Source organism: Argopecten irradians, chromosome 1 (assembly GCF_041381155.1).
Source record: "Argopecten irradians isolate NY chromosome 1, Ai_NY, whole genome shotgun sequence".
NCBI lineage: Eukaryota > Metazoa > Mollusca > Bivalvia > Pectinida > Pectinidae > Argopecten > Argopecten irradians.
Genome location: NC_091134.1, coordinates 71344128 through 71353941, shown reverse-complemented (window position 1 = coordinate 71353941; position 9814 = coordinate 71344128).

The window sequence follows — 9814 nt, the reverse complement described above, 5'->3', positions numbered from 1 at the left end:
GAAAAACAAAGAGAAAACAATTTATTTATTTTCGGGATCACTGATCAACATCAACGAGAAACGAACGAGAAGATAAAAGCCGAAGGACAAAGAAGAAAACTGCTATCAGCATGTGGAGTAGAATCGACAGATGAAGGAAATGTTTAAAAGATTATTTGACTAGGCAAGCCATTTATTTAAAATGTAGTTTAATCCAACTGGCCAATTTTGATTTCGCTGAACTGTAAAGAAATTTCAAACCCCTGTGATCCATCAGTGTGGGTATCAAACCCCTGTGATCCATCAGTGTCGGTATCAAAGCCCTGTGATTCATCAGTGTGGGTATCAAAGCCCTGTGATCCATCAGTGTGGGTATCAAAGCCCTGTGATCCATCAGTGTGGGTATCAAAGCCCTGTGATCTATCAGGCTGGACACACCCCACCAGAAGGAGAGACAGTAATACAACACACCATGTCATGTTGATCAGGGAGCCGGGTATAATTAACCTATTCCTGTAATTCCAACTATTTATACGGCGGCTATCAATTGCATCTGCAAAGGCCTTGGCCCACTTACTGACGGTCATGTATCTAGTTACACTGAACAGGGTTTATTTGTGGTCAAATATCGACACAAATGTAAATAGGTTTCCTCAAACAAGACCTTTTCGCACTAAAATAGACTGATAACCGGTGGTGAACTTATTTGTGCAATTTAAGGGTAACGTATAGATCTATATAATCTATTTACATAGTTATCTATACAAATCGTTATGATACTAACATTTTATTACATACAGATTTGTTAATGGAATGAAATTAAAACGATGATATTGCAGAAAATATTTATATACATTGGATTAGTTTTGGTTGAAATAAAATTGATAGTTAAAAGTATCACCAAGTGATTTGTATACTCAAACGAATTATCAAAATTTAAAAAAAATAGTTGTAAGACTAAATGTTTGTCTAAAACAAACAAAAGATGTCGCTTCTGTATAGGTCAATATCTATGGTAATACCTTAAACCATATACAAATAATGTGTTTCGTTATAGGTCTATATCTTAGTTAATATCTTAATCCATATACAAAATAATGTGTTTCGTTATAGGTCTATATCTTAGGTAATATCTTAAACCATATACAAAATAATGTGTTTCGTTATAGGTCTATATCTTAGGTAATATCTTAAACCATATACAAATTATGTGTTTCGTTATAGGTCTATATCTTAGGTAACACCTTAAACCATATACGAATTATGTGTTTCGTTATAGGTCTATATCTTAGTTAATATCTTAAACCATATACAAAAATATGTATTTCTTTAAAGGACTGTCTCTTAAGTTATGTCGTAAACCACATACAAAAATATGTGTTTATTTATAGGTCTATATCTTAGGTAATACCTTAAACCATATACAAAAATATGTGTTTATTTATAGGTCTATATCTTAGGTAATACCTTAAACCATATACAAAAATATGTGTTTATTTATAGGTCTATATCTTAGGTAATACCTTAGGGCATATACAAAAGGATGTGTTTATTTATAGGACTATATCTTAGGTAATACCTTAAAGCATATACAAAAGGATGTGTTTATTTATAGGACTATATCTGGGCTCAATTGCTACAACTCGACGCCAAAAACAACGGATCTATATTATTGGAAATGTACGAAAAACAAAGAGAAAACAATTTACTTATTTTCGGGATCACTGATCAACATCAACGAGAAACGAACGAGAAGATAAAAGCCGAAGGACAAAGAAGAAAACTGCTATCAGCATGTGGAGTAGAATCGACAGAAAACGGAAAAGTCTAAATGATTATAAGACTAGGCAAACCATTGATTGAAAATGAAGTTTAATCCAACAGGCTTATTTTGATTACGCTGAACTGTAAAGAAACTAATTTAAGAAACCCGTATATTTAGGAACGATCGGAACCTAAAATATAACAGGAGCGACTTAACGAAATGTGAGCAAGAAAGAGAAAATATACTCAGAGAAGAAGCAAAGGAAAAGCAAGACGGAGAAGAAGGCGGTTTTATATACCGACTCCGCTGGAGGGTCGTGCGTCCGCCTAGAGAGAAGGCATGACCAAATAATGTCATCATAGAAAACTTAAGATTATTGAAATGAGTCAGGAAAGACCTTTAACAAAATATCAACCATAATATTCATGACATGGACATAGAGACAACTCTATAACAGATCGAATGTGAAGTAATGTTCTAATAAGCACTGTATTTCTTTCCATAAAATTCTTATGAAAATCCTACAATATAATGTTCGAGTGTTAAGAAAGCCGAGATGACGAGAACCGAGTGCAGTACCCTCTCACTAATCATGTGTTTTCCATAAGCCCGCTTTTTAGAGAATAAAGAAAAGTGTTGGTATAGGAGAACAACGTGTAGAGTATAGTTTGAGTTCTAACTTAAACCACAGTTCATTTTATGTAAATAAAGACATGTACAAATTTTATTTAGCCATACATTACGTATATACAAGGAAAAGGTATTTTAACGTATGTGCATTCATCCATAGCGTTAATGCATCACGTGTATACCAGTAACTGGCAAAATATTCACAATACATTATTTTACAACAAATAGATAATATCTAAAAACGTTTTCCAATGAAGAGCATACCTTTGTTTTCTAAGACTAAAGTGTATACCGATGATTATTATGTTAATATCTTCATTTCCTCCAAAATTGAAAATTACATTAAGAATGACATTTGATATGAAAATAACAAACAAAGCAGCAAATAGATATTTACAAGATATGTAAAAGCTCAAGTCTCATAATAAGTAATTAGTTGAGATTTACTTGTTACAATTAAGATCACCTGCTTTCATAAGTCTATACAAAAAAAATCACATTTCCTAATCTAAACTCCTCTAAATCACTATTTGCAAAACTCAAAGGCTATTCTTTACCCAACAAGTTGTATATAAATCAAAATCTGATACATTATTAAGCGATGACATGACCTCTAATCCAAAATTGTTCACTCAAAAACACCAGTACTCGTCACGATTTTCATTATTTTTATCACAATGTAAAATAATATGGGTAACATGGTCATTAAAAAGTCATCCACAATATTGACATAATTCCATACAATTTGATATCCGTGTGTTTACACAAACATCCAAAATACAATTACATAGTTATCATACTGTAGGAACCTAACAGCGAGTTCGCAAAGAAAGCACAAACTAGTTTTAGAGTGAATACATTTGAATCTAATAAAATCTATATCATTTGACATACGTTCGAGAGCCGTGATCTTTCATCAAATTTGAATATTTTTTTATAAACAAGATTTTTACAATGAGAAGTGCCAGATACAATCAGTAAATCATAAAATACGTAATATTCTTATGATGTCTAGTATAAAACCTTGTCTGCATTAAAAAACACGTAAAAATCTACTGACAAAAAAATCGTAAATCAAAAAACTACTATCCATGGCAATAATTCGTCTCATAAGTAATAATTTTCTGATGTCAACATTTGATTTAATGGTAACCCAAACGAGCAATGATACACACGTCAGTCCGTGTTCTCATCCTAAAGCCTTGAACAGATTTGACAATACAATTCTGTGCTCGTTCAAACAAATTTACATATTTATAACTAATTATGAAGAAGCCACAATTTGCATCTGAATAGAGCAGATGGATATATCTTAATTTTGGCCAATTTGGTAATAGTTGCAGAGTAAAGAGCATTAGAATGGGCACCTGACTTTAGAAGTGACATAATACCAGTTTTTAACTTACTACATGCCCTTATAGTTATTTCGACACTATTTCTATAGTGACTTAATGATATTTGATTGTGTTTCATTTCAGTAACTACTGGTAGAATACTATAGCGAAGTAAAATATCAGATCCATTGCACTGTGCGTTTATTGTAATTACATTTAGTTGAAAAGAACGTAAACCGACACTTCCGACTATAAATTTCACATATGTTTATCATGTCTCGCAAACTTTGATAATTTGTACTTAAAAGACACAAATCGTCTGCTTGAGTGGGTATATTAACTTTTAATTCAACAATCGATGTGCCTTTGCCATATATTTCTATTTCGTTTAATAATTCATTGATGAAAACCAGACACATTTTGGCAGAGAGCGACCCTTTGTAAAATTCCTCTCTCCATTAAAACACTTTTGGATATCAAATTGGTATACGTAACACAACCCTTATACATTCCCTTGAGGATAACCCATACTTTGCCTTTAAGCCCCATTCCGTGCGTTTTGTAGAGCAGGCCGGCGTGCCACACATGTCCAGTGTCAAACGCCTTATTGCTGTCTAAAAAATGCTACATAAACCTTTCAATTGTGTTCTAGGTTGTAATTGATATGTTCCTGCAAATTAAAGAATGTATAGAGATGATTGTTTTGGTAGCGAACTGTTGTCTGTTTGTTCTGTTAGAAACTATATCATCTCAAACAACTTAAAATCACTGGTAATAATGTAATGGCCCTCTAACTGTCCGGATTTTCTTTTGGCTTTCCTTGGCCCTTATACAATGCAATAATCAAACTTTTTCCATGCAATATAACCAAACAGTTCTTGCCACCATATGTAAAGTGTTACGTAAATTAGATATTTCGACATTTATAATCAAAAATATCCATTTTAGCTTTAACCTTAGCCGTTATATTTTCAGCTTTTGTATTGATATAATTTGCAAATTCAACATTGAATAAATCACAATATAAAGGACACTTTGAATCTATAAACTGAAAGGGATTTGTAATGGTTGATTTTATTCGTTTTTTTCGACATATCTGGTATATAAAAAAAACTTGATGGAATATAACGCTGTGCACCGTGCGCCGTCGTAAACTAAATGAAAAAAAAATAAAAAAAAATGGAGAGTAGAACAAAGCTTAAGTTTTGAAAGAAACACGCCAAAATAAAGTTGCTAAAACAGACGACATATTTAGTGCAGTGGAACCATGAATGTGATTTTTGGATATCTTAACAAGAGATCCCAGAGGGATCTTGGTGACCACCAAAGAATGATATATGTCTGACAATGGAAAGAGGAATCTTTTTCTCTGCTTTTCAAACCTTTTCAAACATACTACATATAAAATTTGAGACAGATCGCTTCAGTTCTTTGTGAGAAATAGCGTTAAAAATCTTCAACTATCAAATCAAAATACAAGATGACCGCGGCCTGTCGGCCATCTTGGTCACCGTTCGGTCACAAAATCCAATATGCAAAACTAAGGCCCGATATAGGGGAACCTGGATATTAAATTTGAGACAGATCTCTTCAGCACTTTCTGAGAAATAACAGTAACAAACTTCTACTATCAAAATCCAAGATGGCGGCCTGTCAACCATCTTGTTGGCCGATTCGGTCCTAAATCGCAATTTGCACAACTATGGCCCTAGGGGAACCTACATATGAAATTTGAGAACGATCTATTCAATGCTTTCTAAGAAATAGCGATAACAATCTTTAACTATCAAAATCCAAAATGGCTGCCTGACGGCCATCTTGTCGACCGATCGGTCCAAACACGCTCTAGGAGAACCTCCATATGAAATTTAATGAAAACGATCCATTCAGTACTTTCTGAGAAATAGTGATAACAAAAACTTTAAATATCAAAATCCAAGATGGCTGCTTGGCGATCATCTTCTTGACCGATCGGTCCTTAAACGCAATGTGCATAACTATTGGTACAGCCCAAGGGGAACCCTACATATAAAAGTTGAGATAGTCTACCAGTATAACTCCCAAAATGACTTTAGCGGGACAAAATTCCGAAAGAGTTCATTTATGGTTTTTCATAATCTATAGGTATCGTAGTATCTCAGAAAAAAAATCCCCATCTCTAGGTGTTGGGGAAAAAAATTCCTAGGGGTTTGAATTAGGGTGGTCAGATTGGTAAAACGATTCATTTTAGTTTACTCCTACTAGCGATTTATATCAAATAATTACAACGTTATGTTCAAGACCTCAATATTTAGTTTGAAAACACACCACAGTATCTGAACAATATTTGCTAAGTCCCCCCCTGAATTTACACAGCCCCCTCTAGCCTCCCCCTCACCCGGGAACCAGCACCCCCCCCCCCCTCTCCCCGCTCTTCGATTTTTTTTAAACAAATTTTTGCATGTGCGTGTCATAATTTAAAATATAATTAATAAAATCTACATTGATTAACAGAAACATTGTAATTGCTTAAAATTATGCCCAACTAACTGCACGTGCAGATTTTTCATCGAAATGACCGAAATCTAGGGACTGGGAAGCGATAGGTTTCGTCCTCAATTCAAACCTTACTTTCCAGTGTAATACTAAATATGGAGTATGTTTCTGTGTGTGTATATCACAACATTGGTTTTATTTGTGGTGAAAAGCATTGTTTATAATGAAGAATTGTATTCAATAGCAGGTATAATACTTGGTCGAAATGACCAGAATTAGCAAAATCTGGTCGGGTGAATGTACATTACTCGTGAGTTCTTCGATTTTTCCTACAAAGCGCGGAGCAAACGCACATAAAGTTATAAAGCGATATTTTCTAGCAAAATTTCACTAATTGTTTTGTCTCATTACTTTATTGTCATTCTTTTTTGTTATTGTACAAGTGTAATCTCCAGTCAAACGTTTTAGATATTCATAGTATGGAAGGGGGTAATCCGGAAAGTTTGACATGTATTATTTGCCGAGAATCATTGAACAAAGATAGAGCAAAATGGTACAGCAAAGGTATCGATAGCTTGATACAGGCATCCCAGATCTGTGGTGACGATACACTATTAGACGATTTGCAGCATGCCGTACCTGGAACCACACATGTCCACCCTGAATGCCGCAAAAAATACACTGACAAGAGAAAACTTTGTGATTTAAAGAAACAGAGTGCCTCTTGTAGCAGTGCAAAGCGTTTACGCTCGGGCGATGATTTATTCATGTGGAGACAGAATTGCTTCCTATGTGGACATGTTGCATTTGATGATCGTCATCCAAATCGTACAGAAATGTTTGAGGTTCGAACACTCAAATTTAGAGATAGAATTCTGGCATTATGCGAGGAGAAGGAGTACCCATGGAACGATGCCGTTCGAAACCGGATCCATGGATGCCACGATCTCGTGGCTGTGGAAGCCCGATACTATAGTCGTTGTCTAGTCTCCTTTTCACGTGATTCCCAAGAGTCTTGTTCTGGACCAGCCAGTGCTGGGAGGCCGAAGGACAGCAAGAAGTATGAGCATTTTTTGAGTCTGTGTCATTGGCTAGAGACTGAAGGTGATATAGATTTGTACACAATCGACGATCTTCTAACAACCGTGCGTCAATTAGCTGGAGAAAACGATATTTACTCTGCCAAGTCCCTGAGACGAGAATTGGTAAACCATTATGGTGAACGTTTTCTTCGCACACGTTGGGGGAACACGTCAGGATGTTGTTTGTTTTAGAGACATGGCAGGCTTCATCATAAGTGAGAGATGGTACGACGAACGACTTAAGAATAAAGAACAAGAGTACCAACGTATTGTAACCACTGCTGCAAAGTTGATCCGAGAAGAGATACGGGCACATGACTATACCAAAGATGAATATCCAAACGCGGAGGATATCCACAGCATTGAGAAAGCACGGTCGTTTTTGACGCCATGTCTCTTGACATTCATAGTTACTTTGATGAGCATTGACCTAAAGCGTGTTGGGATAGGGCATGTCATCGCTCAGGGTGTCAGACCGAAATCAGTAATGTCACCCATTCTTTTTGGACTAGGAGTGGAAATGGATAATGTTTTTGGATCTGAATGGCTCATTGATCAATTGAGCTCACTAGGATTTTCATCGTCCTACACGGAAATTTCTTTGTTCAATCATTCTATCATACAGGATAAAACTGCTTCAAGTCTAGAATCTCAATCTGATTTCGTTCAGTATGCTGCTGACAATGCAGATGTGAACATTGCCACTATAGATGGGTCAGGTACCTTTCATGGCATGGGGGTTATTCGGTGGAAAAAGCGCGTATCCAGCCTGCCCCAGAGTCATGTAAAACGGGCAACTAGAATGAATGTGGATGATTTGGTGCATGACAGGGGTATCAGGATTAATGAATGTGCTATTAGTAAACGAATAGACGTAGATATCCAGAAATATATGTCCCATGAAATGTGCACAATTCCACCAGCCCTCTTCAAAGATGGATTCATGAGGAAAGCAGACAAAGCAGATCTTGCACAGGTTATACAGAAAGACATGGGCAATTGCATTTCGCATGAACTTGATCCGCAACCCATTGTCGTATTGGATGGCGGCTGGCTGTTACACCGGGTACGATGGAGAAAGAGCCTTACTTACGAGGAGATCGTAAACGAATATTCATCATATCTCGAGAGACAATTTGGTCATACCACCGTTGTTTTCGATGGGTACGAAGAGTGTAACACCAAAGACCACGAGCACTCGAGACGGACTGCATCCAAAACATCAGCTACAGTCTCTCCAAGGCCTGACATGAAATCCCATGATAAGCAAGACGCCTTTCTTAACAATGCTAAAAATAAGACTGAGTTCATTAAAATGCTTGGACAGCATTTACAGCAGCGTAATCATTCTATACATATCAGTAAAGGTGATGCCGATACAATGATCGTAAACAAGGTAATCTCCTTTGCACGCAACTCACAAAGTATGACTGTCGTTGCCGAGGACACAGACATCTTTGTTATGCTGCTTCATCATTGGGGTGATGGTATGGCTCAGGTATATCTGCGGAGAGAAGGACGGAAAGGAAAACAAGAAGCAGTGAAGTTGTATAACATACAGGAAGCTTGTGAGCACATCACACCAGCACAGAAAAAATACATACTGTTTATCCATGCTTGGTCAGGCTGTGACACTACATCTGCGTGCTATGGTCAAGGGAAAGTACAGTTTTTTAAGACCCTTTCAAAATCTTTGGAGGTACAAAACCTAGCTCAGATCATTAGCTCACGAACAAGTACAGAGAGTGAAATCGGAGACGCAGGTGTGCGACTGTTCTGCTTTGTGTTTGATGGCGATGTCAACCAGGACTTGAGCTATCTTCGCTACATACGTCTACAAAGAATGATCGCAACTTGTTCCAAGCTGGAGCCACAAAAGTTACCACCAACATGCCGCGCTGCACATTTCCATGCGCTTCGTGTACACCTGCAGATTTCTGCATGGTCTGAGCTGGCAGACGTGCTAAATCCACTGGAGTTTGGCTGGCAAAAAATCAAAACAGGTCTGCAACCCATCCAAACTGACCTTCCGCCAGCTCCACCGGAGATTCTGCAGTATGTTCGGTGCAAGTACAAAAGTGCAACGAACAGATGCAGAACTAATCTGTGTTCTTGCAAGAAAAATGGACTACGGTGTGTCGAGGCATGTGGTGGATGTCGTGGCGAGGATTGCGAGAATCGAGAGCCTGTCGACATTGGCGATGATCGCGAGGACGATTCGTTCTGAAGTAGGAAGGTATTTAGAACATGCAACTTAACTGAATATTATGTTTCTTTGTTTGTTTGTTTGATTATTTTAACGTTCTATTAACAGCTATGGTCATGTAAGGACGGCCTCCCATGTATGATGTGTGTTGCGTGTATGTTGTGCGAGGTGCATGTTTTGGGAGACTGCGGTATATTCATGTAGTGTCTTCTTGTATAGTGGAACTTTTGCCCTTTTTATAGTGCTATATCACTGAAGCATGCCGTCGAAGACACCAAGCAACACACCCCACCCGGTCACATTATACTGACAACGGGCGAACCAGTCGTCCCACTCCCTGTAT